The sequence below is a fragment of the Acanthopagrus latus genome, chromosome 1 (genome assembly GCF_904848185.1).
Source record: "Acanthopagrus latus isolate v.2019 chromosome 1, fAcaLat1.1, whole genome shotgun sequence".
NCBI lineage: Eukaryota > Metazoa > Chordata > Actinopteri > Spariformes > Sparidae > Acanthopagrus > Acanthopagrus latus.
This window is the reverse complement of record NC_051039.1, coordinates 1,660,995-1,688,451: the sequence shown is the minus strand read 5'-3', so window position 1 is coordinate 1,688,451 and position 27,457 is coordinate 1,660,995. Positions and strand designations below refer to the sequence as shown.

Here is a 27,457-nt window from a genome sequence, read left to right as displayed (position 1 = left end):
ACAGCGGATGAATCCTCCTGAACTGGTTGAACTGGTTTCACACCATCACTGCTGAACAGTAACAGTCTCCGCAGGGCTCAGGCTACCGCTTGGCTGTGAATCAAAGCAGCGGCGACGTGTGATTAATTACACTTTGATTGAGAAATGTGTGAGTATATTTAGAGAAGTTTCTCTGTGTTGACTCTCACACTGGAAGCCGCCCAGTATCAACACAGTCTGGCGTCTGAGCCGCCGAAGGATCAGATGTTCAGGAGCGACGAAGAAAAAGATAAATTTTAATGTCGTCGCCACAATGACACACGTTACCAGCAGCAAAGTGGTTATGATGATGTCTGAAGGAACACAGCTAGCATAGCTTATTAGCTGCGTTTCAGATTTTATTAAACCTCCTCTGTTGGAGGAAAAACTGAGGCTAAGCTAACAAACTTGCTCTGAGAATTAGCTAAGTGAGAGTTGGAGCGAACACGCCAATAGAGACAAAATAGAAATAAGCTTGTACAGTGACTGTACAATGTGACTGTTTCATGCTAACATTTTAGGATACCGGCCCGTGTTTGGCCTTAGCACGCCAGCTAGCCCTACAAGTTAGCCTGAATTGTTAGCCTTAATCTGTGTGTCACAGATGTCTGTACATACACACAGTCCAACATTGAGTAGTTAGTGTAGCTTGTTAGCTACTTTTTAAATATCATCAAACCTCCTCTGTTGGAGCACAAACTGCGACTAAGCTATAAAGCTTAGAGTTAGCTAAGTGAATGCTAGCAGCCATGCTAACTTAGGCAGCTTTTCTCCCTCATCTCTAATTCTTTATTGATCAAAATGCCACATTGCTTCATGCTAACCTGTTAGGCTTCCAACCTGTGTTTACCTTTAGCTCACCAGCTAGCTCTACGAGTTAGCCTGAACCTGTGTTGCATCTTTCACATCAAGTTTAACTTGCTAAGTTTAACTTGCTTGCTAGTGTAGTTTTAGTTGTTTCACATTTTGTTAAACCTCATCTGTTGGAGGAAACAGTAAGCTAAGCTAACAAGCTTGCTTGCTCATGGTAAGCGAAGTGAAAGTTGGCAGCCTTGCTAGTTTGCAGAGCTTTTATCCCCTCTTCTCTAATTCTTTATTAAACAAAATAATGAACAAATGCCACACTGGACAGATAATGTGACTGTTTAATGCTAACATGCTACCACCTTTAGCTCACCAGCTAGCCCTAAGAGTTAGCTTTAGTCTGTGTTTCATCTTTCACATCCAGTTTTAACATTACTACTAACAAAACATCTTAACAGTGTTGAGGTCTGAAGGAGTGGAGAGTCAAAAATGGAGACTGGACTTTTATTGTATGTTAAAAGTAAAATTACAAAAAAAAGAGATTAAAATTAAAGCTGAAAATTACCTTTTAAAATCCACTCAAGTGAAAAAGTACCTGATGAATAAATTACTCAGTTACTTTTAATTATAATATTTTAATTTCAACTCTGAAAGACACATAAGATCAGAGTTGTACTTATGTTAATTGATCTACACATCGTTATAGTTCACATCATATATTGTGCAGATCTTTTTCAGGAGGCGCAGCAAGAAGTTCATCATGACACTGATCTAGTTTTACGTCTCGAAATGCAAACGTGGTGAAGTAAAAGCAGATGACTGGTTCAGAAGTTTCTCTGAGCAGAGAGAGGAAGCACAGCTGAACATGGAGAGTACTTGTTCCTTTAAATAAAATACTTTTTTTCTCATGTACATTGACTGAGCGCGTTGAGTAGAAACAAGAAAAGCAACATCCGCTTCACCAACTGCACAAAAACAACATTGATAATCACACGAGTAAGATGGTAAAGTTATTTTTAGGTGGTTACTTCTTTTATGACGTACACATCCAAAAAAATGCTAATGTCTCGAACGACTGTGAGATGTTTAAATGTCTAAAACTAAATATCCTCGTCACCTTTTCCCTCCCTGAACTTTACATTCTGTCACTTCAACATGTTCACGTCCGTCTGTAAACAGTGAAGGAACACAGATCCATCCTGAGCGTATGAATGACGGATCATCAGGGAAACACGCCGCAGCTCCCAGAAGGTGACGGCAGTTTGTTATCTGCGGCGCCTGGAGGAAATATCCAAACAGCGTGTCGATAATCAAACCTTCCTCCCCGCTGAGCCGGACTCACAGCCGGGCCGGTTAGCAAACATGTACACTGGCATCCCCGCTGTTTGTTTGGCCGTGTCGACAGTAATGTACAACTCATTTGATCCAAGGAAAAAAGGGACGAATCACGATTTTAATTAACAGCCGTCCCGTTTCCTCGCGGCGTCCCTCCGGCAGCTGGACAAACAGTTTTCAGTAAACATGGCGTCCAGGACGTGTGTTTGCCCGCTCTGCGTCCTGCTGGGCCTCACCAGCGTGCACCGCCGCCTCCTGCAAACACGGGCCGGGATTTACCACATTAGGGAGAACTAATCTGTCGGCCATGTTCAGGCAATCTCTGCTGCTTATTTCAGAGAGAGGACGGCCTCTCTGAGCAGCTGTTCTGGATGTCTTATTATCCCGCCGGCCTCTCCGCGGGGCCGGGAACTTTTATTCCTCCTCGTCTTTGTAGTGACAGAGTGACTCGGCTTTTTGGCTTCTCGCTGTTCCCGAACAAAAAACACTTTGTCTTCTCGAGGGATCGCCTCACTTTCCCCGACGAGGCCGTTCTTCAGAGGACATCAAAGTGTCTTCTCGAGAGCTCCTGGAGAAGCGGCGGCGGCCCCTCATGTCCTCACAGTAACTGATTCACAGATGAACAAAGACGCTTCCCGGACCTCATGTGGACCCGCTGATCGGGCCGAACCCTGACAGGAGTCTGGAAGTTTGTGTCGAGCTCGTCTGTCTCACCACGTCTGGAACTTTTTAAAATACATGAATGGAAACAGAAAAGTATTGATTTCTATCAGTTATCTGTTGCAAGAGGCAAGTAATCATCAATAATCATCAATAATGGGGCGCCATTTGGCTCAGTTGGTAGAGCAGGCGTCCCATGTGCAGAGGCTTTGTCCTCACTGAGGCGGCTCTGGGTTCGAGTCCCGGCCCGGGACCGTCTGTCTTTTGACTTCGGTAAACAGAAGATAAGAGCTTAAGAATGATAACGAACAGGTGAGTCAGTGGTAATAATAATTACTTTATACTGCTGCAACCTGGTGACACAAACACACACAACTACAGACGTCTAACAGACAACCAATGAAAATCAACATCGGTTAAAGTTGACAAGCTGCTTCTCAGAAAAACCAGAGTGAGAAGATCTAACAACAGTCCTTATAAACAAATCTCATAGTTTATCCTTTTAAACTCTTAAAACTCAGTTTAATCAACACGTCAAAGATCCTCGCAGCACTCTTCAGAGTGTTTCTCCAGCAAGCAATATTCATCTGACGTCCTCCTTTGCTGCTGTAATAATCACTGTGGCCACTAGAGGTCGCCACCGAACAACAGACGTACACCTGGGCTGAATAATCGTCTTTCACAGTTGATGTATTTTGTAGTTTCCTGACGAGGATCGGCTGCAAACATTGAAACTTGATATTTTAATGCTGTGACACAGCTGTGTTTATGTTGGTCAGGCTGAGGAAGAATAAACACTTGATTATCTTTTGGAAATGTTAAACATACAAACTCTCGTGACTGGACTTGGACATCCTTGCTGCGCCAAGTCAAACTGAGTAGAACCGGGCCGGGAGACGTTTGTAGGAAAACAGCACTGTGGAGACCTAAACTGGTCATTTAAAACTGAACCGTGATGTATTTTTAACCCTAACCAAGTGTTTTTTGTGCCGTAACCTCACCGGAGCACGAAGACGTTGTGACGTGAAACTTATCTCACATCTATTCTGGTGATCGAGCTGACGGACGACAACCGGCAAACACATCTGAGCAAAAACAACAGCGACATTAGTTTCTTTGTTTACAGCGTCAGTCGGACTAACAACACACCTTTCAACACAACATAAATAATAAATGTAGTTTTATTATCGCTCATTTCGTCGTGACGTCCGGCTGCTGTTACGTGGACGTGTCCTCGTCCGTCCTCCGCTGTGAGTCGAGAAAACAAACAGGCTGTGAAAGTGGATAAAGAGCCAAATGATGATTTATGATTTTGAACACTTCCAGCATCTCTGTGTGTTGAGTTTCATATGGAAATCCCTTTTAGCACGGCGGGTAAATAGATTACGATACAGTGAGGGATTAGGGACTGCCTCGCCGCTGGCCCACTAATCCCGAGCACAGACTGTCAACAGCCCTGACATGTCCGGGACTCCTTCTGCACAAAATGGCTCCTCGGCTGTTTAAGAAGCCAATCTAGAGACGCACACCCCTCCACCTCCACCAGCCGCAGCACCTCCTCCACCTCCTCCTCCATGAATATTCCTATCGGGGCTGTCAGCGGCGGGAAAGACAATGACGTTCGTCTTCAAAGGAGGGAGATTAGATGCTGCACGAGACAAAACGAGACTCTTTGAAGTGATTTCGCTTCACATTCCACAAACTTTCTCTTTTTTCTTTTTCCCGTACGGAGAGAAAAGTTGGTGTGTTTTTATTTCCCGAAACTTGTGACAGAGTTCGGCACTTTCAGTCCGAGGGCACGAATCACGTCTTTAATGATGCTCAGCTCGTCGTAGGTCCGACCCGCCGGCTCGCTGCTCGCCTGGTTTTATTTTAATCGGGTTATAAAATCCTCTGAAGCGGCTTCATCACATCACAGGACAATAAAACAGACATTCACGTGTCTGCGAGGATCAGTTTCATCTCTTCAGTGTAGAAAAGTGATGATGTTTAACGTCCTGATCTGATCCGATACGTAAACATGCTGTAAAATATACGTTACGTATGCGGAATAACACTTTACAGAAGTGTTAACATCAAGTTAATGAACTTGTAACTTAAAGCTGTGAAATAACTAAAAATGAGCAAATCATAAAATATACTACTCTGACATGTTGTGGAGTAAAAGTAAAAAATGACATAAGATATAAATACTAAGATAAAATATGTTAACATGCTGTAAAACATACGTAACGTATGCAGAGTAACACTTCACAGCCGCGGTGGAAATTCAGGGATTTTCACATTAATTTTTCATTTTTTTCTTTAGATTCATTCAAACTGTCATAAGAAAAGTTTATAACTGCTGTAACGCATCGTTACTGACTGGCACAGAGGAATGACACCTTTAGATATAAAGTAGATAAACTTCAAATTTTTATTTACTTCATTCCTTTTGTCATTATTAAGTCAGGTTAATGTTTAAAGTACCTCTGAAGTGTTACTGTGCATACGGTACGTATGTTTTACAGCATGTATACGTACTTTACTTTTGTTTTCTTATCTTCAGCCACTTTTTACATTTACTCCACTACATGTCATTTTAATTTACTTCATGCATTTTGTCATTATTATTATTAATATCATTATGAGCGAGGTTAATTTTAAAGGACGAGTACCTGAATAGTGTTATTCCGCATACGTTACGTATGTTTTACTGCATGTTAACATACTTTAGTATTTTTATTTATATCTTATGCCACTTTTCACTTTTACTCCACTATATATCATTTTAATTTACTTTATGCTTTTTGTCATCATTATTATTATTATTACAACTATTACGAGTGAGGTTAACATTTACTTTAAAGGACAAGTGCCTGTAATTATTCCACGTGCGTTACGTATGTTTTACAGCAAGTACTTCAGTATTTTTTGACATTTTTCAATTTTACCCCACATGTCACGTGTCAGTAATATATTGTATGTTTATTTCACAGTTTTTATTTACAAGTTCCTTAACTTACCATCAACACTTCTGTATTTTTGGATTGTATTTGAGTATTTTTATCGTTACTCTAGTGAAATATCTGTGTGTGTCTGCACCTCATTAAAGGTCGACGTCAGAGAAAACCTGAGTGAATTACAGCTTAATGTCGACGATGAACGAGTGTTTTCATCAGCTCGCTCGATGTCTGACGTTAATAAAAGGTCACGCTGCTGTTTCCTGTTTCTCTGCTCCTTCAAACTAAACTTCCCTCAGCAAACAGCAGCTCTTCAATGACCCGGTTGCACGTACGCATCGTAAATCCGACCCGGCAGAACTGGAGTGCATCTTGTTTTCAGGTTCCTGCGTTTGATGTATTTGCTCTCTGAGTGCCTCTCACTTCTGAAGGCCGTGCTGGCTGAATCTGGGGCCTCTCCTTGAAACAAACGGCGATAGGGAATCTCTTTGTCGGGGCCGTGCCTAAGCCTAATCTAATGATTCAGATGACTGGGGGCCGTACTTAGTCGGATAGCCACTGGCTCGCTTCAAACAAGCCGCTACGGGTGGAAGTTTCCCAAGGATTAACACTTAAAGAAGCAGCGGAGGAAAAAAAAAAAGAAGAAGAAAAAAGAGAGCCGGTGCCTTCCAGGGAATCCCCATTAAGTCGAGTCTTGGAGTGCCAGAGAGGAATGTGGTTCTGCTGAGCTGTGATCCAGGTCAGTTTCAGCACTAATGGAAAGAAAAAAAAAAAAAAAAACCCTCCTCGGACCAAACGACACAAACATGCAGATGAGATTCAGTTCTCTCTGCGGAGTCACGACGCAGGAAACAAAACAGCTGAAAGCTGCTGATGGAAGTCGACGGTTCAGCAGGTGTCAAAACAAAGACGTTTGGTTTAACGTCAAAGTTAGAATTTACAGATTTATTACAGATTCATTTACAGCATGTAAGCGTTCAGTTAACAGCCGCTCGGGGTGACGTCGACTCAGTTTAGAAAACCTGAGAAATAAAGACGCAGAGTCACGATTCTTCAAGTATGTAAGAAAGTCTGAGGCAGCAGAACGCGTCTGTACTTCTGAGTCTTAATGTAGGATCAGAGAACCTCTCACACCACCGTATACATGGTGAAATACACAAGTTTACAGTAAATATTGATTGTCCAGTGTTGTAACAGTCATACTTGAGTAAAAGCAAAGATATCGAATTAGAATATTACTTTGTTAAACGTGAGTCACCTGTAAAAATAGAAGCATAAAGCAGCAGGAAGAGGAAATACTGAAGAAGTACAAGCACCTAAAACTTGTTCAGTAGCTGAGTAAATGTACTTAGTTATATTCTGTTACTGCTACTTTCTGTGTTGAGTACAGTTTTGATGTCCACTATGTTAATGTACATAATATATTGTGATGTTTTGCTTGTTTTGAGTTATTTCACAGATTATATTTACGAGTTCATTAACTGAACATCGAAGAGTTTCTGGAAATCTGGTCAGCGATGATTCCCAACATCTCCACCGGCTGAATAAATGCTGCTGTATTTGACGTGCTGGTACGTAATGTAACTTAACTACCTGGACGCAGTGATTTCACCAAATGTTTTAAATCTGTTCGTTGGTTCAATATTCTGAATGTTCACTTGGTAGATTTTTCCCAAAACCTAAAAAGCTTTATTTCCTGATTCAGTTCAGACTTCAGGAGCAACAAACTGCAAAAACGTCCAGAGAATGTAAAACATTTCCACCTTTTCAAGTTTAGAAGAGAAGTATAAAGGGAGTTTTTGGGCAGGAACGACTTCGTAAATAAAAACGTATCAGCGACTGAAAATGTTCCAGTGGTTTCATGTTGGATGTTTAAGCCCAGTCCTGAACAGTGGTCTGTGGTTTGGTCATGTCATTTGAATGCAGGAATGTTGAAGCCAACTTTGAACCCCGACACCAACAAGAGTGCCGCTTCTGTTCTGTTTGTTTGGTTTTTTGATAACTTCTCTTTTTTGGTTTTTCGGAATAATCAGCATTCACACAACAGTTTGTCTAACAGACACACAAAACATCGTACGTACATCAACAACAACCAGAGAAACATTTACTGACACACGGAAACAAACAGAGACAGAAACAAACAAGCAAAAGAGAAGAACGTTGATTTTGATCAGTTCCAACACTTTTATTTTAACTTCTCTCTTCCTGCAGTCTGTCGTTTTATTTCTGCTCAGTTACACAACAGACAGAAAACTTCCTGCGTTGATGCAAATCACTGGATGAAAACGTAACTCTGGAGGTGCAGAATCAAACGTTACGTGACTGATGTCTGGTTCGGTCGGTTTGGGATATCGCAGAATATAAAATAACAGAATGAGTCGTTAAACAGGAAAAGGAGTGAGATTGTTGGAGTGTGAGTCCCGTCTGTCGCACCACAGTTATTGTATTAAATATATCGACCTCACAAGATGCTGAAGAAACTTTTTGGACTGTATAAATCAAAAAATGAATCATGTTTGAGGAAGAATAACTTCCAACATGACTCACAAAGATCCGGCCGCCTGTTGTTTCACCTGATGGCTGTGGAGGTGTTTTGCTAACTGCGCCTCACCTGGGGAGAGTTACCTGTGTGTTTGTGATCGACTGTCCTCGCGGCGCTGCAGTAACGGGTCCCTGCACGCTGCGCCGGGCGCCGGCGGCTCGAGCTCCCTCCGGTCCTGCTGTCACTGCTCTGACTGACAACAGGAGAAACCTCGGGATTAAAGTTACCTGAGCGTAAACAAACACTGAAGCTTTGAGAACATGTTGTTTTACTGCTGCGCGAAGTGAGACTTTTAGGTCAGGAAGCAACTGAAGTCAGCTGAAGCTTGAACACATCAGCAGAAACACTTCAACACGACGTAACGCCGCACGGTTCAGCTGCAGGTGGCCGAGCTTTTATTATTTTATTTCAGCTAATCAGCAGCTGCAGAGGTTTGTCACCTTTTTATTAATTTACTCTCTTCTCCCACAGACTCACTCAGACTGGTTACTGAGCAGGAAACAGGCTGCAGTCAGCCTCCTGTCAGCTGTCGGGCTCGTTGACGCCGCCCCGACGTGTCGGAGGCCCGCTGGACGGATGGTTCTGATAACGTGGCAGATCTGATAGCGCTCGTCTGATTCACAAATGTAACACGGGATGTTGCGCTAATCTTATTTATTTAAGAGCTTTAGCGGCTCACGATGAGGGGCTTTAGTCTGAGCAGAGCTGCAGCCTCGTCATTAGCGAGGAGCGAAGGCGATTAAGAGCAAATTATAAAACAAAGAATTAAGTTCTGAGCGCCGGTCGAGATGAGATCCGTTAAACTGAATCAATTTGGGGAAAGAGCGGCGACGTCTGGACCTCACAGCGATCATCTCGTTAGCCATCCATCCTCAGACGGTCGTGTTCAGGTTGTTCAGGCTCAACTGGTTTCAAGAAGAAGTCTGGTTGTATGGAAGCTTATGAGAAAGTGAGCCGACTTCTCTCTGAGTTTATGAGCTCAGTTAACAGTTTCATGAAGAGTTTATGACCTCAGTCTCTAGTTTAAGACTTCTGAAACACAACCTGGTGTTCGCTTTGTAAAAAATCATCTCGCTGAGTGTAAAATAGACGATGAAGCAGGATATGCATCAATATGAGCAGATTTATTGTGACTTTCATCTTGTTTCCCACCGTTTCTGAGCTCAGCTGGAAACCAGACATTTATTTGTTTCTCTTTTCAGTCAGATCCAATCAGACGATCCATCCTCTCGTCCAAATATGGTCACTTCTGGATCTAAAATAAAAAACAAGAAGCCGTCAGCTGTGATGCTAAACTCGACTCTATTTGAAGGTACTTGTACTTCACTTGGGTATTTCTACTTTCTGCTTCTTGACAGTTTTTGGAGGCAAATCTTGTTCTTCTGTACGTCAGCTACATGTATTAGATTACTTTAGTTACTTTGCGGCATCAGAGCCAAAGAACAAGATATTTATATTAATTAGTTATTACTTATCATTGATCAACGTGTGATATGTATGATTCACTTTTACTTAAGTACATTTATCACCTCCTGATACTTTAAAACTTTAACTCCAGCTGGTCATGTAGGCGAGTTTCACTTTTACCAAAGTAACTAAGACACTGAAGGAAACGATGGATATTTATGTTTACTTTCTCTATTTTTAAGTGCTGAAAAATACATTTAAAAAAATGATAATTTTGATCTAAATACAAATCAACGAGTGTGTGTGTGTGTGTGTGTGTGTGTGTGTGTGGGTTAATTTAGTGACTAATTAAAGAGGGGGTGACCGGCTGGGTGAAACATCAGCGCCCCCCTCTTCTCTTTTGTCATCTTTAAAGTGGCCGCGGGAGTGTTAATAATTTGCCCCCCACCCGTCTGTAAGTGACGGGGAGGAGGGGTCGTTTGAACGCCGACCCTCCCCTCTCGTTTCTGGTGTCTCCCTCCTCCCCCTCCTCCTCTCCCCTTTCTTCTCACTCTCTCTTATTCTCTTGTCTTCTTCTTCTTCTTCTTCTTCTATCCTCTTTCATGCTCCGCGGCCTCGGCTCCTCCTTTTCAATCTGGTCGGCTCAGCGGTCGACTCTTACGGGACGAGCGGACTGGAACTGTTGCTGGTTCCCTCTGATGTGGAGCTGACGGGGGGAGGGAGGGAGGGAGGGGTGACGTGGGAGGTGTTTCTTTCCTTTTCCTCTTCTACCATCTCTGTCTTCCCTCCTGACATCAAGTCAGATTATTTCATCTTTCTTTCCATCAGTTCTGAATCTCTGTTATCGTAACGAGCCTGTTGGAGGAAGTCAATCAGAGTCCGACTCAGTGATTTATAGCAGAACAACAGACATGATGAACGGTGAGACAACAGTCATGTGATGAAAGCCTGATCAAGTTAGTGATAATAGATAATATTCAACCTTACTGACATACTTAAAGATTTCACCAGGAGACAGAAGTTAGACACTGAAACAACAACACAACATCCAGTTAATTTTCATAATGAAACTCTCATCAACACAAAAACCTAAAAAAAAATCCAGGCATCCTTCTTCTAATCCTTCAGTCGGGATCACGACCTTGTTGTCTGTTCGTTGGTGACTGATTCCGGCAGCGCTGCACTCAAAGCGAGCTGATGGAGGTTGACGGAGACACAAACCGGAACTGTTCCACAGTTTACATACAGCTGAATTCCCGTCTAAAGCTGCAGTTACACCAAATCCACTGGCGGCAGTGAGGGAGTGTCACTCCATGGTCCGTGTGTGAGACGTGTTGGGAACCCTGATGATCAGTTCGTCGAAAAATAACAGTAAACAACCAGGATGAGGCTGATCAGACCGATCAAACCTGCTGCTGACTCGACTCTCTCGCTCTTTTAAGGCCTTTTTAATTGAAAATGTGTGCAGTGTAATAAAGAGGGTCTTCTATTCTTCTTCTGTGTTCTATATTGGGAGTCATACAAACTTAAAAAATCTTGAATCTGAGAAATCCTCATCACTTCATTTCCTGATTGATTAGCATCTGAACGGACAGCTGCCGTATTTTTTTAGGTGAATCGACGTACTTGATGAGTCACTAGCTAACGGTAGTTTCAGCCACGTTCAACTTCTTGGGACATGAGACACATTTCAGTGGAATAATCTGAAAATAAATTGGAATCAACTAAATCTGTTTTTCTTTTATATCTTAATTTTCCCTCGATTTATACAACTTAAATCCTCTGCCGGGTGAGAATAGATTCCTTCTAAAATTCCTTCCTTCCTTCCTTCCCTCCTTCCCTCCTTCCCTCCTTCCTTCCTTCTCTCCAGACGGTTATATACTTGCTCAGCTCGGGGAGGCTGCAGGCGGTGGAGCAGCAGCAGCAGCAGCAGCAGCAGTCGTCTGGTCGCTGGCTGCCAAAAATGGAATTAAGTCAGTTGCCAGGCTGGATAAGGAATTGGATTCTCTTCCTCTTCTGTTATCCCTCTGGACCAGATCCTGTTTCCCCCCGAGGGGTGTGGGGGTTAGTGGTGATGGAAGATGGAGTCGGGGGGACGGCGGGGTGAGATCTCTGCCAGGTCGCTGTCACCGGAGCACCTCAGCGGGCCCACATCAGGCCACACCTGTCCCCCCAAAACCAGGCTGCGTGTCTGGGCAGCAGCTGCAGCCGGCCGGGGGTCCGAGTCTCCGGACCGGCCGAGGTCTTCTCCACGCCACGCCGGCTTATTTATCTTCACAGGATGCAACACCTGGCCGGGCCTCCGCCCAGCTGGACAATAACACTGCTGACTGATATCAATAGAGGCTTTGGAGTTTCATCACAAATCTCCTAGCAACCGCGGCTGGCGCCATCATGGAGGACCTCGCTGTGTGGAAATAATGTGCAGTGTGTTCGGCTTTCTGAGCCACGGAAATCAAAGACGGAGCTGCTGAACTGCAGAAGGTGTTCTCAGAGTTACAGCTCCTGTTTCTACACGCATATTATAAATACTGATCTGACTGATGGTTGTAGATGCTACCTGCTAACCGAAGCTAACCAAAGAGTCGTTCAGACCAAAGTATGTCAACAACAGCTGGTTAGATCACCATGAACTTTTGTCCAGATGTTTCATGTTCCTCCTGGATGGATTGGGTCACATTCTGCCTCATGACTTTAGTCCTCTGACATTGCTTCTGGTTCCAATGAACTGCCGTGATGTTCGGTTCATTCATGTTCCCCTCGGGATACATCGAAGCATCGTGTGCTGCGTACCTGCAAACCGTTGGCGGCTTTGTTGCACTCGATCCTTGAATCCACCTTCTGGAGGATGTGCCCCCCCAAACTGAGACACAACTAATGACATGAGGCTGATGCTAACTGTTAGCTGACCTGCCAAACTTAAAGTCTGTCTTTTCTTAAGAGCTCCATGAGGAGCCGGATCAGACGGAACATAGTTCACAGTTACAAACACAAAAACAAAAAGTCTCTGAGCTTTTTTAACTGGATTTTGGATTATTTTTTAAAGTTTCTGATCCTTAAACATGTAGCAGTAAGAAGCTAATGTTAGGCTACAAACAGACGACATCACGGTCACATGACTGAAACGTCTCCACCACTAAGAGTCTTACTGCACAATTACTATCCAGGTTTTCTATAAACTGATCAGTGTACAAGTTGTAAAGTCAGAGTTAGAACAGTGTGGAACTAAAGTGGCCTGTAAAGACGGACTAGTGAGTAGATGAGTCTGATTTCTGGGTTTCATGGCTACCAGCTACATCACTCTGAACATCTGAGTCGACACCACCTGAGAATCAGATCCCTAAAAAGTTAAATATCTAATGAAAAGCGTCATTCCTTCACTCACGTCTGAACTGATTTATTAGAGTTGGTTTGTCATGTTGGTGTTGTGTCTTCAGAAACAATCAACGCCGAGGTGACACGTGCGCAGGAATGATTCTTTTTTTATTGGATTTTCACCCTAATATACTTCAGCCAGAGAAGATTGTAAGTCCCACAATCTGTGATAAATGTTTAATATATCTGTTCAGCTGCTCTGGAGAGTTTTAATCTCTGAACGACTGAGCTGAATGTCGTCTGTCTGTATGAATATATATTTATAATTGTTGTAAACATCTGAAGATGTGCAGAGATCAGATGAGTCTTGTTGGAGAATCAGTGACTGTAGTTTTTAATTTTCCGTCCGTGTGTCTTTCAGCTCTTTAGTAAACTTCTTAAACGCAGCTGGACGAGTGTTGTTGGGGTGAAGAGGAGGTGAAGAGGAGGAGGAGGAGGTGAGGAGGAGGAGGAGGAGGTGAGGAGGAGGAGGAGGAGAGGAGGAGGAGGAGGAGGTGAGGAGGAGGAGGAGGAGGTGAGGAGGAGGAGGAGGAGAAGAGGAGGAGGAGGAGGTGAAGAGGAGGAGGAGGAGGAGGAGGAGGAGGTGAGGAGGAGGTGAGGAGGAGGAGGAAGAGGAGGAGGAGGTGAAGAGGAGGAGGAGGAGGAGGTGAAGAGGAGGTGAAGAGGAGGAGGAGGTGAGGAGGAGGAGGAGGAGGTGAAGAGGAGGAGGAGGAGGAGGAGGTGAGGAGGAGGAGGAGGAGGAGGTGAGGAGGAGGAGGAAGCGGGTGGTGAAACGGACCATCGGACCTCAAAATACATCTCTGCCTCGACTTTTCATTAAAATTATTTTTTCCATTCTCCCAAGAATGATTTGGAATTTAAAGTCCTCTATAATTGGGCCTATATTTTCCCGGGCTGCCGCGGCGGCGCTTATCAGCGAGGGGTAAGAATTAAGACCACATAGGGAACCAAATAACATTTTTTAAAAGCTGGGAGACTTAAGTAGAAAATTGGCTTAGCATGCAGATAGCAGAGTCAACAATGGGAACATATATCCCAGCTCGCAGTGATTGAAGTCGCTGTCTTTCTGAATAACAAAGTGTTTGATTTCCACCACGGCTCTTACATAAACTGCTAACTTGATTTCACACTCTGGATCTGAGGGTGACAACAAACACTTTAATTAGAGGAAGATGATGCGAGGAAGGGGGAGGGAGGGAAAGGTGATAGACGGAAACAAATCCCCAGCACACTCCAGACGGCCTAAATATACAGCCAGCAAAGCAAATATAATAATTTCTTCTCCTACTTTTCATATCTTATTATTTTTCTCCTCATTCTCCAGCTTTGGAATTGTGAATATTTTTGCATAGCTTACAGCGCCGCTGCTATCTCGCCCAAACCTCCGAGGCTCATTTGCATGGTGGAGGGTTTGCGTGGCAGGTTACAGGATGTGAAGGGGGGCTGCGTGTGCTGTAATTAGACCTTTGTGGTCCAGGTTCTGGACCGGACAGCCTACCTGCCGTCCTGGCTCGTAGCCTGAGTGGCACCTCGTGGGCCGTTTGAACCGGGCCTCTCCGCGCCGCCAGATTAGCTCCTTTCAGAGCGCCTCGTCCTCTAAGTCGTTGTTTTTACGCTGATAGAAGAGAAGAAAGAGAAGAAAAAAAGCTGAACAAAAAGCAACTTGATCCTGCGGACGTTATTAAGCGGGCCGACAGATCACCACAATTGATAAATTGCGTCCAAGAAACGTGCCAATCGAAGGCCTCCGCCTTCCTCGACAACCCCAGAACCAAACGCCACCTCCGCGCTCCGCTTGGGTTTTATTGGTCAGCAAATAATCAAAGCACTTTTTTTTTTCTTCCTCTGGAGGGGATTAGAAAGGCGAAGCTTAGCCCGCTGGACCAGACACTAGCGGGGAGGCCAGGGGGTCTCCTTATCAGGGCCCGGCTGCTGGAGGCAGCCCCGCTACAGGACAGATTGCTTTCACTGTCGCCCCGTCTGCGAGGAAGAACAAAGACGCGCCGCCGCCGCCGCCATAATGCCCCGACTCTGGTGGGACACGGAGGGCTCCAGAATACGCCTTTATGTATTCATTAGGATGAGCAGTGAGATCATACATGCCTCAGCCTCCCCCCGGCCTCCTCCAGCCTCCCCCGGCCTCCCCCGGCCTCCTCCTGCCTCCTCCAGCCTCCCCCCAGCCTCCTCCAGCCTCCCCCCCGCCTCCCCCGGCCTCCTCCAGCCTCCCCCCCGCCTCCCCCAGCCTCCTCCAGCCTCCCCCCGGCCTCCCCCGGCCTCCTCCTGCCTCCCCCAGCCTCCACCGGCCTCCACCGGCCTCCTCCTGCCTCCCCCCGGCCTCCACCAGCCCCCCCCCCCGCCTCCACCGGCCTCCCCCGGCCTCCCCCGCCTCCCCCGGCCTCCACCGGTCTCCTCCTGCCTCCCCAGCCTCCCCCCGGCCTCCACCAGCCTCCCCCCCGCCTCCCCCGGCCTCCCCCGGCCTCCTCCTGCCTCCCCAGCCTCCCCCCGGCCTCCCCCCGGCCTCCTCCAGCCTCCCCTCGGCCTCCCCCGGCCTCCCCCGGCCTCTCATCTTCCCGGCTCTTCATCCATCCATCTGGCCTCCATTAAACGGGGTTAATTTCTTCCTCATAACCTGTCTTCTGTGATTGTGCAGGCATTAGTTTACAGATACACCGCCTGTGTGTGTGTGTGTGTGTGTGTGTGTGTGTGTGTGTGTGATGTCTGAACGCAGGACGTGTGCCGTGGTGACATAAAGGATCTATGCAGCGCTGCACGATTAATCCAAATAAATGATCAAAATGGCCGACTGCGACGCCCAGATCGTGGAGTGCGTCGACCTGCAGAACGTGTTTCCACGTGTGTGTGAGACGCCAACAAACGTCACATCAGCAGGATTGTTATAGTTTTCTCAGTGAAAATGAAAAGTGTGATGATTCTCTCTGATCGTCATCACAGCTGGATCACGTGTCGCCATGTTCCTCCTCAGCGTGACTCTGTCTGCCGTTCATCTGATTCTGAGATGCATCAGGATGAAAAGCTGTTAAACACATTTGGGACACAAACAGCTGACGGAGAGGAACTCGCTCGCTGGCGGCCATCTTGTTGCTCTCCTGACATCTGACCCCTGTTTGCGTCACGCTGACTCCTCGTGTTGAGTTTCGCCTCCCTCTCTGATTCGTCCTCGCCACCTCGTCACTCTCGCTCTCTCTCCCTCTCTGTTCTCGCGCCTCCAGGGCTTTTCTTTTTTTGGCTCGTCTCTTTTCGGAGAAGAAAAGGCGAAATTTAAAAAAAAAAAAAAGGGACATAAAGGAGCGAAGGAGCCCGAGGAGGCGACGTGGCGCTCGGTGGACAGAGCGGCGCCATGGCCTCGACAACGACACACACACACACACACACACACAGAAGAGACACGTGACCTGTCAGGTAGGAAGTCGCCGTCGTTTGACCCCCACAGAGGCGTCCGGGAGGCGTGTGGATGAAGTTTAATCAAAGGTTTTAATGTTATCGATTGTTTTGTTTCTGTTTACGCTCTCTAAGGTTTCCTAGCTTCGTCCATTTTGTTTCTCTTCATTTTATTTATTGGTTTTGACCGACGACACCTGGAGGCACCGTCACATCTAAATAACCTGCAGTCGATTTAATGTGTACGAAGACTTTTAAGTATTCCTGTGTAGTCCTAAAACACAGAAATCTGTTGGCCTACAGTATGGACCTTTACGGGCCGCCTGCCGTGTCCGATCGCACATCTAAAGAAATGAATCCAGTCCAACACGACGCAGAATCCAGTCTGCACGAGTCGCAGCTTAAACCATATAAATGCTTCAGAGGCCCTCCGACTGCATGAAGCACTTTTATTCTGAAGTGGAACATAAACAGATTTCACACGTTGGATCAGCTGCTTCAGCAGTGCGACCAGTCGGCGCCCACGTGACGACAGATGTCGTGTCGCTGCTCGTGCCTGGAATGTGTATTTCCGACCGACAGATGGTTGAACCCTCCTGCTTCTTCTTCTGCGTGCAGACTCGTCGATGACACATCTGTCGTTGGCCCTCGTCAAGGCCGCGTCTAGGTATATCCAACATGGCCGCGGGACTCGCAAAGCCGGGCAAGAGGTGACATGACGGCGTATGTGAGACGACGGGCTTTTAAAAGGTCACAGGCAGACAGAGAAGACGCGAAGCCCTTCGGGATGAGGGCAGAGTTGAAGGGTTGAAAAGTTCATCCGCGGGGGAGAAGAAAGGTGGGCGAGGCAGCCATGCAACTATCTGACAGGAGGACAGGGCGGGGGCGGAGGCCGGATTAGCAGCGGGTTAAGGTGACAGCAGACTAATAATAGGCGGGAGGAAAGTGAGTGTTTTACAGCGTAAACTGAGACGGGTTACATTTCCACAGTCATCATTTTCTCTACATTCTCAAACGACGAGTTTTTGGAGGAGTTTGAGACAAACTGACACCGAAATGTTCTCGTTTGTTTGGCGGAGCGTCGCGTCGACACGAGACGGAGCAGCCGAGCGCCACGACTCCAGTCACGCATGGTCGTTCGCTTCAAAACACTGTTAAACATGGAGACGAAGTGAAACTGTTACACGAGTCAGAAGATATAAAAATAGATCACAAACGATAATTACTTGTGATTGCAGGTCCTCCTCTCGTCCCCGAGGCCGTTTATTAGTCTCATGTTTTTCATTTCTGCTCTGATTAACAGGCAAAAACATGTTGCAGTTCATTTTGTCTCTTTAACTTTATTTTTCATAGCACCTTTTCAAACACACACAGTCACAAAGTGCTTCACAAAACCTAATAAAACACAGGAGATAAAAGATAATACGAGAGTAAAACACGCAACGTTCAGCAGATAAAGTCACAGAAAGGAATAAAAGGTGATTTAAAAGATGATGATCTTTAATTTAGACCTCAGAACAACAACAACAGATGCATGTGAGGGGACGGAGGGGAATAAAACATCATCAACTAAGTTTGTCATTAGTCGATAAAATCTTAAATTCGATTGTAAAAGCAACAGGTAACCAACGCAGGGAGGCCAGGATCAGTGAGCTGTCTCTCTCTCTCTCGTCAGGTTCGGTATCATCGAGGCGACGAGCGGGTCGGGAGGCTTCGACTGGACCTTCAGGCGGCTCGGAGAGGAGAGAGGTCGAAGTGTTGATCCCCTGATGGAAACTCCTGTTGATGGTATAATATCTGTGTCCATGACGACCGGTCTCTCCAGGTGACGCGATGACTCGCTGCTCTACAGGAGGCAGGTTTACAGCTGGGGATGACATCATCACTTGACCGCCGTTAGTGAACGACAGTCTGACGCTGTTTTGTAGGGATGTTTGCTGAAGACTCTGTGACTTTTCCTTAAGTTTATTTATTTTATTTTGTATCTAAATTCCCAGAGACACTGACGACAACGACACCAGCGCAGCGAGTTAAAGAAATCGCGTCACGTAATCGCCTCGCTCTTTCTGCCGGACGCCAGACAGACATGACTGCGACTTCTCAAACGTATGAATCTAGTAACGTTACTGTTGTCTGGTCTTGTCGGGCGTCTCTGTGGGACGACGATCTGTTTAGTTGTCGGACTGAACGCCATCACGCAGTTACGACCTTCACACAGACGGCGAAGAGCAAGAGTCCCAACTTGAGAAGGTCGCGCTCCGGTTCTATACAGGGAAGTATCATAACGAGGAGGAGGAGGATGAAGGCCGCGGCGCTGTGACCCGGACCGACGCAGCGTTCTGATCCGAGGTGACAGACTGCAAATTCCTCACATTGCTGTGTTGATCCGAGCAGTGGAAGCAGCTCTCCGGCCTTCAGACGGAGGACGACTCGGCGCTTTCTTTCCTCCGTCTTCACTGTCAGCCATTAATCGGCGTGCAGACAGCCGGTTCTGGCCCGGCACCAGCACTTTAGGGCGTTTTCTATCAGCGCCATTCCAGGCAGATGGTGGAGTAAGTGTGATTGGCAGGAGAAGTGGAAGAAGCGGCGGCGGAGCGGATACTGTTGCCAGGGAGCGTTGGGAGTGGGGGGGGGGGGATAAGAGGGTACGGTGAACGAGGGGGGGTTGTGGGGCGTGACCGGTCTTAATTATCCCAAAGGGTTGCCAAGTGTTGGCGCTCTGACAAGGTTTCAGAGCCGAGCGACGCTGTTCGAACTCCACTGAGGAGCCCAGAGTCGTGATTTGTTCGGGGGGAAGGTTTCTGGTTCCAACGTGTAAGTGACGAATGTGTTTCTGTTTGTGGACATCAGCAGTTCTGTTGAAACGCACAACAGCAGAGGGAAGTATCCAGCGGTCGCTATCAGGAGAGCATCTGAGTTTTAATCCGGGTGGAGATGAGTTTCCCCGATCCGCCCTGCAAATCCCCGCTGGAATGTGGCCGCGTGCACGTCGCCTCCACTGAGATACGGATCGACTGACGAGGCCTGCGGGACGACTCTCGCCGAGCAGATGAACAAAACCAACCGCCCTCCGGGTGGAGATACCGCAGGTGCGGCGTAAAACTGCCCGGAGAGGCACCAAAATGGCGGATGGGTGTTGGGTTCATAGGGGCGAAGAGGAAGACAGCGGCGGCTCGGAGACGCCAGGCCGCCGCGGTCCCTCCCCTGCCTCTCACGCGAGGAGGAGGAGATAACCAGCCATCACAGGTGAGATCACCAACACCGGGTTCACGCTGAGGTCAGGAGAAGCTCCCACAATGCCCCTTGTTTCCAGAGAACACACCGGCATTGACCATGGCGGCAAGAAAAACCGTCGCTCCGATTGCAATCGCGCTTCCTCTCCGCTGTCTGTGTTGTTGTTGTGGCGCTTGCACAGTATTCATAATCCCCACATCGTCGGTCCGCCAGCCATAACAAACAAGCGAGGAGCTGCGGCGCCGACGCCAGCCGGCCCCGAAATGGTCACAGTCGGTTCTGACGACCGAACGGACGCGTTTGTCCTCATAAGTTCAGCGGAGGGGCGATGAAAGCTGCAGCTCAACGCTCAGAAAACCACATTCCCCACATTCCTCCTGAGTCCTGACAGCCGGAGCTGCTGACAGACGGCGTCACTGAGGCTCTAATTACTGCTGATGCAAATATCAGCATCAACACGCTGCTTTTGTCTGTCTGGTGTGTTTATGATGCATCTGAACGACGTGTCGACAGGGTGAGAACCTTACTGAGGTGAAACTGACAGATTTCACAACAGAGAGCAAAAAAACCCTGAAAACATTTGATCAATTATCTTTTGATGTGAACACAAACTTCTTCTCTGAAGTTGGATCAATTTACAGAGATTTCTGTATTTTTAGTGCGAAAAGTTACTGAATTTCATGATTTGGCTGGAACTTCTTATAACTGATTTTAAAGGGAATCTTCTGCAGTTTATTTTCTGTAAAAGTCACCAAATAATCATGAACTGTCTGAATTAAAGTGTGTTATCTCTCTCTGTGTGCAGGTCTGAACAGTTCCTCGTCCTTGTTGGATTTGCAGGATGACATTTGAAGTCCACCGGGCCGAGACAGTGATACTGGACGACAATGAGGTTTTTTTTCAGCTTGTCACTGATTTTAAAAAACATATTTTGTCATTTAGCTTCTTACTCTGAGCGACGACTTTGACAGGAACATTAACATTTCTACTGACGTTTGAAAATGTTTTGGTTATTTCACAACACATTTCTGAACTTCTTGATTCACCAAAAGTAAAAGTAAACTAGTGAATTTCATTATTATTCAATAATTCTGGATTGTCTAAATTATTTTACAGCGAATCAGAATCCTCCAGCACTCATCCGAGTGTTGGTTAACTTTGTGTGCAGCTCCTGAACGTTTCTCTACAAATCTGGTCGGCTGGAAGAATCATTAATACGTCTCTGTGTGTCGTCTTATTACAGCTGATATTTACATTTCCTGTGAGGTGGTGACCTCTAGTGGCTGCGCTGATTATCACAGCAGCAGAGAAGGAAGTAAGGAGGGATAAAGTCCACAGCTGAGTCTCAGTTCAGGGTCTGCGTCCTCTGAAGGACTCGGCCTCTGTGGTCTTTGAAGGCGAGTCCTTCAGAGAACTTGTTCACCTGGTCAGCTGTTGTTAAATGTGACGGTCGAGCCTTTGGAGCATTTCCTGGTTGCGTCACCAGATGTTTTACCCTTACGTCACGATTTCTGCCACCCAGGCCTGCGAAAGTGACGATCTACACCACGCAATGTCGCCATTTTCTCTCTATTGGCCTTCAAATGCTCCTCCGAAGGATGCAGAGCCTGAGCTGAGACTCAGCCCACATGAGGAGGAGGTTAGGATGGAGAGTCAGCTGGTGTGAAACCAACAGTCAACATCGAGTTAATTCAATTTAGTAATGCAGCCTGACGTCATGTGCACAAAGTACGAAACTTAGCTGTGTTGCCAACAGAAGTGACAGATGTATTGTCATAATTATCATAATGAACAAACACACAAACATGTTCACAGACGACAGCAAAAACATGTTAAAGATGTTTATACATTCAGGACCTGCGTGGAAAGACGAGTACGTACTCTGTTCATGTGTTCATCCTGTTGTGGACCGGTGACGTATGTTGGTCTGGGTCAGAGTTTTACGTTTGAGGATGTGTCAGCAGACGACGTATTTTCTGGGATTTTGCTGATTGAGTGAAAATACTTATTATTTATTTGTGTCATGTATCAGGTCGTGGACTGCAGAGACGTTTGCATCTCATGGAATCAATCACATTTCTCTCCTGTTAAAGAAAAAGTGTTTCTGATCCACTTTACATCATGAACTCTGCGTGTGTGTGTGATGTGTGTGTGCAGGTGAGTGCAGCAGTCATCCCCGTCCTCAGGCGTTTGTCAGTGACTGACAGTTAAAGCGGAGGGCAGGGAGCTCAGACAATACAGAGTAATGAGAGATGTGGTGAACAGGCTCGGCCATGCCTCCGTCACCGCCGCCGCGCAGCTAACGTGACATGTCAGCTCCACGCCGCGGCGCTTTGTTTACGCCTCACCTGTCAAACCTGGAGAGGAGGCTGAAGTGGAAACAGGCGCTCATTAAGAGCAGCTGATGATTAATATTTCCAACGTGCAGCCGAGTGATTCCTGTGACGAGCCTTCATGTAGAAAACACTCGCGCTGCTTCAGCTCGCTGATCGGAATTTACTCTTGTTTGTATTTTCTTATCGACAAATTCCAGGTGCGAGCTGATGACGGGACGTTATTCTGGAATATTCTGTTAACGTGCTCCTGAAAGCAATCAATAAATCACTCTGATAAACAGAATTTAAAAAACTGTATCTGTGGCTGTTGCAGGTCTAATAAGCCTGAACACTGACTGAGCAGTCTCACCGCAGAGGTCGGCGGACATGTTGCTAAAGCTGTTAGCTAACTAGTCGGAACAAGAACTGCAGAGAAAGTGCAGCCGAAGTTTCCTAATGCTAACATGCTAGCGCACGTAGTAACAATAGCTTGATGTTCATTGTGATAATGTGAGTGAGACGTTAGCTAGGTGGATACAGTTAGCGATGACAATGATGCTTTATGCTAACAGCACAGCAGCTAGCTAACACAGTAGCATTAAGCACAGAGCAACAGATTTGTTTAGCAGCTAACCGTGTTAGCACTGAGCTGTTAGCATCAGGCAGCCTTTAAGTTACATCAGTGGCAGCTATTTTCCTTTTGTTTTTATGATTGTGGAGTTAAAACAGAAAGTGTGTTTTCAGTTAACTGTGTGAAATACGGACTGTGGTTACAGGCTGAACATATTTAAGACATAACTCATCATTAATGTCCCACAGTTTAATCCTGAAGCTCTTCATGTGATAAAAACAGTTAGCGGTTGCTAACAAGTGTCTGAATGAGGCTACAGAGGTTGTCGGGGACATTAAACGTCCTCACAGCAACACGGAGACTCATCTACTCACTAGTCCGTCTTTACAGGCCACTTTAGTTCCACACTGTTCTAACTCTGACTTTACAACTTGTACACTGATCAGTTTATAGAAAACCTGGATAGTAATTGTGCAGTAAGACTCTTAGTGGTGGAGACGTTTCAGTCATGTGACCGTGATGTCGTCTGTTTGTAGCCTAACATTAGCTTCTTACTGCTACACAGTTAATGTAGCTTCACACATCACAGAGTGGAGTTCATCTGTGGAGATTATCTGGATCAACAGAACCTGGACGGGTCAGAACCTTGTGTATTTTCTGTAATAATTCAAAATCCAGTTTAAAACTCTCAGAGGCTTTTTGTTTTTGTTCCGTCTGATCGACTCTCAGCCTCCTGGAGCTCTGAGGAAGAGAACGACTTTCTCTTTGGCCGGACATGATCCAACATCCAATTCAAAAATCCCACAGAGGGAACCAGAGCGATGCTAAATTCAGGGTTAGCCTACAAAAGTACACCATCGCTACATCACTCTATCACACACCCTCATGAAGGAGGAAACTCTAAATCCTCAGGCTGAGAATCACTTCAAACACTTTTTTCCCTGCAGCTCAACATGAAACTGAACTGATTCCTTTCATTTTAATTCTGCTGTAACTATAATGTATAATATAATTACACCTGCAGTGTGTTCTGACTCTGTGTGTGTGTGTGTGTGTGTGTGTCCTGATGCGTACTCTAATTGACCGACTGACTGACTGGCTGTTATTTGGCGGGTTAGGACCTGCTGTGCGAATCACTCAAGGCTGCCTAATCATGCATTGTGTGTGCCAGCGATGGCTGCGTGAAGGAATGCCAAACTTGAGCCCGCGGCCCGGTCCGAGGAGTCAGCCGGGCCTGGAGGACTCAGGCAGGGACAGGCCTCTCCACTCAGGGTCACACTGCCCCTGCGACCTCACCTCCGTCATCGCCGACATTGTTTGTTGCTCGCAGGTCTGTTTACAAGATGCTTAAACGCATCATCATGTTCTGAGAGGGTGAAGTGGTGGAGCCAGGCGCCGTCACACGGCAGGGTTACGGGTTTGATTCCCGCTGAGACCACCCATGTTGGAGAGATCCTGCAGGGTTCGTCTGAGCGTGATGACGCCCTGCATCTGAATCCATGCAGACTTTATTTAACGTCACGGTCGTTCTGCTGTCGCTTCACGTCGATCCACGAAGAAGCACATCGCAAAACAACAGAGTCGCCTCAGGACGAGCTAACGAGCTAGCTCCGGCCTGTCATGGGCTAGCAGTGTAAATGCTAACACTTCCCCAGTACCCAAAGCGCTAGCTGCATGCCTAACTGAGCTAACTAGCTAATGGTGGCTAAAGTTAGCAGCAGTTAGCGGTTACTCCAGCAATACTGGGCTGAAAATCTTACATACTGCACCTTCAAATATTACTTGTTTATAATATATTACTAGTACTCGAGTAATATGTGATTTTAAATGTACTTTAGTATTAAAAGTCATTTTCTGTCAATATGTGTATTAAGTATTAAAGATGCTGTACAGTTTAAACTTTATATTAGTGATGAAATGTGATGATCATGAGTCACAGGAGGAACCTGAGCTGATTTTAAAGTTTTACAGCAAAGTCATCTGGATACTTAAGTCACTGTCAACATCCTGTTTCCACTGTGAGTTACACCTGAGTGTAGATCTCACACTGAGGCAAAGAAAAACAAGTCATCACCTGCTGCTGCTCTCTGTTCTTAATGACAGGATGTTTGTCTAAAGAGAAAATATTAACAGGAACAAAATCATTAAACATGAACAGACAAGATCAGAGGAGGAATAACTAAAACAAATCCTCCAGCAGCTGGAGAGCAGCTTCACTCCTGAGATCAGTTCTTCATTCATGTGGCGCCCTCTGCTGGCAGCAGGCAGGAGGGTCTCAGTCAGGTGAGTCTGACTTCCTGCCCAGTCCAGAACCAGACAAAACCCAGGTGTGTTTGAGGCCACATTCTGTCACAGCTGTGAGAACGGAGTCTTGATGTGTTCTCATGTTATATCATCGTACATACTGACAGGTGATGCTGCTGTTTACTAGTTTGTATTTACTTGGATGCTTCATGATTTCATTTAATGTTTCAAAAGTTATTTTTGGGCCTGATTCTCACATTTCTCATGAGGTCCTATGAGGTCATACATAAATAGTCTTAACTCCTGCAGTCATGTGTAGCCGGTCGTCTTCTAGTTTGTGTTTTTAACGTGAAGTTTCCTCACTGACCTCCCGGCAGCTTTGCCCTGAACCGACCCTGAAGCCTGCATGGACCCGTCACCTCTGACCGGATCAGACGTTTGGCGCCGCGACTCACTCACCCATGTAGATTTCACAGAACGGGCCTGAGAGCAGCGGGTCCCCTCATCCAACATCCTGCCAGTGTTTTCATTCTCCTCCAGCACTCGGCTCATAACTATGCTGGTTGTAATGACAAAATAAACACATGACCATGGATCAGTCCACAATCAAAACACAGGTAACTGTAGGAAGTTGTATCAGGTCAATGTAAAGGTGGTTTGATAGACCGCAGGTGACTCTCTGCTCTGCTCATTTTACAGGTTTGGTACTTAAATTTACAAAAAGACATACACATTGTTGATTTTAGCAACTCATATTTGACCTCAGAGACCCGAGCATGACCTCCATGTGACCTCAGTGATTTATATTCAACACACACTTTGAAATATTTTTGAAAAGTGAAGCCGATGCTGAAGCACCTGAAACATGTATTCTTCCTAATGTCCAGCAGGGGGCGACTTCTGAAGCTTATGAGAAAATGAGGCTTCTTCTCACTTGATTGATCTCTTTCCTAATGAGTTTTTAGTCTCAATCTCTTGTTTCAACTTGTCTTCAACACAACACGATGTTAGTTTTGTGAGTTATTGTCCAATTCAGAGTAAAATAGAGAAAATAAGCACCTTTCGTCCAAATATGGTCACTTCTGGCTCCAGCAAAACCAAGATGGCGACGGTCGTAATGACAGTATTTCAAAACAATATCCATCTAACGAAACACACAAAATATGTAGAACATTTGCCAAATGAACAAGAAGGTCCAAATAATGCAGAATGAGTCAGAGACAGAGTTTCACAGAGTTTATAAAGTGTCTCCAACTCAACAACTCACTAAACTGACACATTTGTTAAGGAAGTCTGGGGACTTTCTCCACGGGGACAAAGAAGTCGCCTATATTGTTCCTGTTTAGTGTCTTTGTAACATGTGACATGTTCAGATCAATAACATGTTTCTTCTTTCATAAATGGAGTGTAAATGGTGAAATCAGTGTAAACAGTGTGTTCAAACAGCTGATCAATGTTGGCAGGTGAGACTTTAGCACTTTAGACACAGAAGCAGACAGGCTGGTACAGACATGCTGCCACAAACTGACACTTTTTACAAGGAGACAAACAACTTCAGCTGAAAGATTTAATGCTGAATTTACATAAAGGACACAATGAGTCAGAATCTGTCAGAGACACAGTTTCATAATGTTTATAAAGTGTTACGTTATGGAACAACTCCTAAAATCTGCTGATTTGTTAAGGGAGTCTGGTGAAATTGTGGTTGATAGTTGGCTTCTATTAGATTTAATGCTGAATTTACAAGAAGGACACAATGAGTTCGAATCTGTCAGAGATGTTTCACGATTGAATAAAAAAAGGCTTTTCCTCTCCAACAACTCTTAAAATCATGTGATTTGTTAAGGGAGTCTGGTGACGACGATACAGTAAATTGTCCTGAAGTGTCTGAGCTTTAAATAAACACATTAAAGAAGGTTCGAGCCTTTTGGTTTCACTCTGAGTCTATAAGAAGTCCAGCGGATCTCTGAGGTCCACTGATGTGTTCACGTCCCTGCAGCAGAACATCCCTGTCAGCCCGGACCGACTGCAGCAGAACCTCCCTGTCCTCATGTGACCCGATCTCACACACACACACACACACACACACACACACACACACACAGTTTTGGGGTTGGAGCCGCCATAATATCGTCTTTTTCCCCTGCAGTGACGTCATCTACACACACACACACACACACACACACTCAGATTTACAGCCTCCATCATCTCATCAGCATTCATCCACACCTGTGATCACACGGTCCCGTCAGCGGCTATTTACGTCCTCAAAATCTTATTAAGAGACTAGACTGACTGCTGCAGTGTGTGTGTGTGTGTGTGTGTGTGTGTGTGTGTGTGTGTGTGTGTGCGCGCGTGCGTGCGTGCGTTTGAAGGTAGGGGTGGAGGTGTAGAGAGAGTCTCGGGCAAACGAGGGACAAGAAGCCGTGAAAGTCGAGCAGCAGCGCGGTGTGAGTTCGGTTCTGGTGCTGGTGGATCCTGTCTCACCTGCCTGCCTGTCTGTCCTCTCCTGTGGGTGTCTACCTGTCTCCCTCCTCTCTCCCTCCTCTCTCTCTCTCTCCCTCCTCCCTCCTCTCTCTCTCTCTCTCTCTGTCTCTCTCCCGGTACCGCG

At 45.9% G+C, this 27,457-nt stretch overlaps 2 long non-coding RNA genes across 3 annotated transcripts; one reads left to right on the top strand and one right to left on the bottom strand.

The window, feature by feature from the left end:
- Positions 1-981: 981 nt before the first annotated feature.
- On the bottom strand, positions 982-25,311 carry LOC119023353. The gene is made up of 5 exons (XR_005076245.1): positions 25,214-25,311; positions 14,582-14,698; positions 10,260-10,563; positions 8,385-9,556; positions 982-2,882 (listed from the first exon to the last, which is right to left on the bottom strand). It is a non-coding gene; the product is annotated as an uncharacterized LOC119023353 (long non-coding RNA).
- Positions 2,871-20,501, top strand: LOC119023394. Of its 2 annotated transcripts, none has more exons than XR_005076256.1 (3): positions 2,871-7,330; positions 9,504-9,613; positions 18,158-20,501. It is a non-coding gene; the product is annotated as an uncharacterized LOC119023394 (long non-coding RNA). The 2 variants fall into 2 exon arrangements; XR_005076264.1 differs by lacking the exon at positions 18,158-20,501 and adding an exon at positions 13,445-13,511.
- Positions 25,312-27,457: the final 2,146 nt, after the last annotated feature.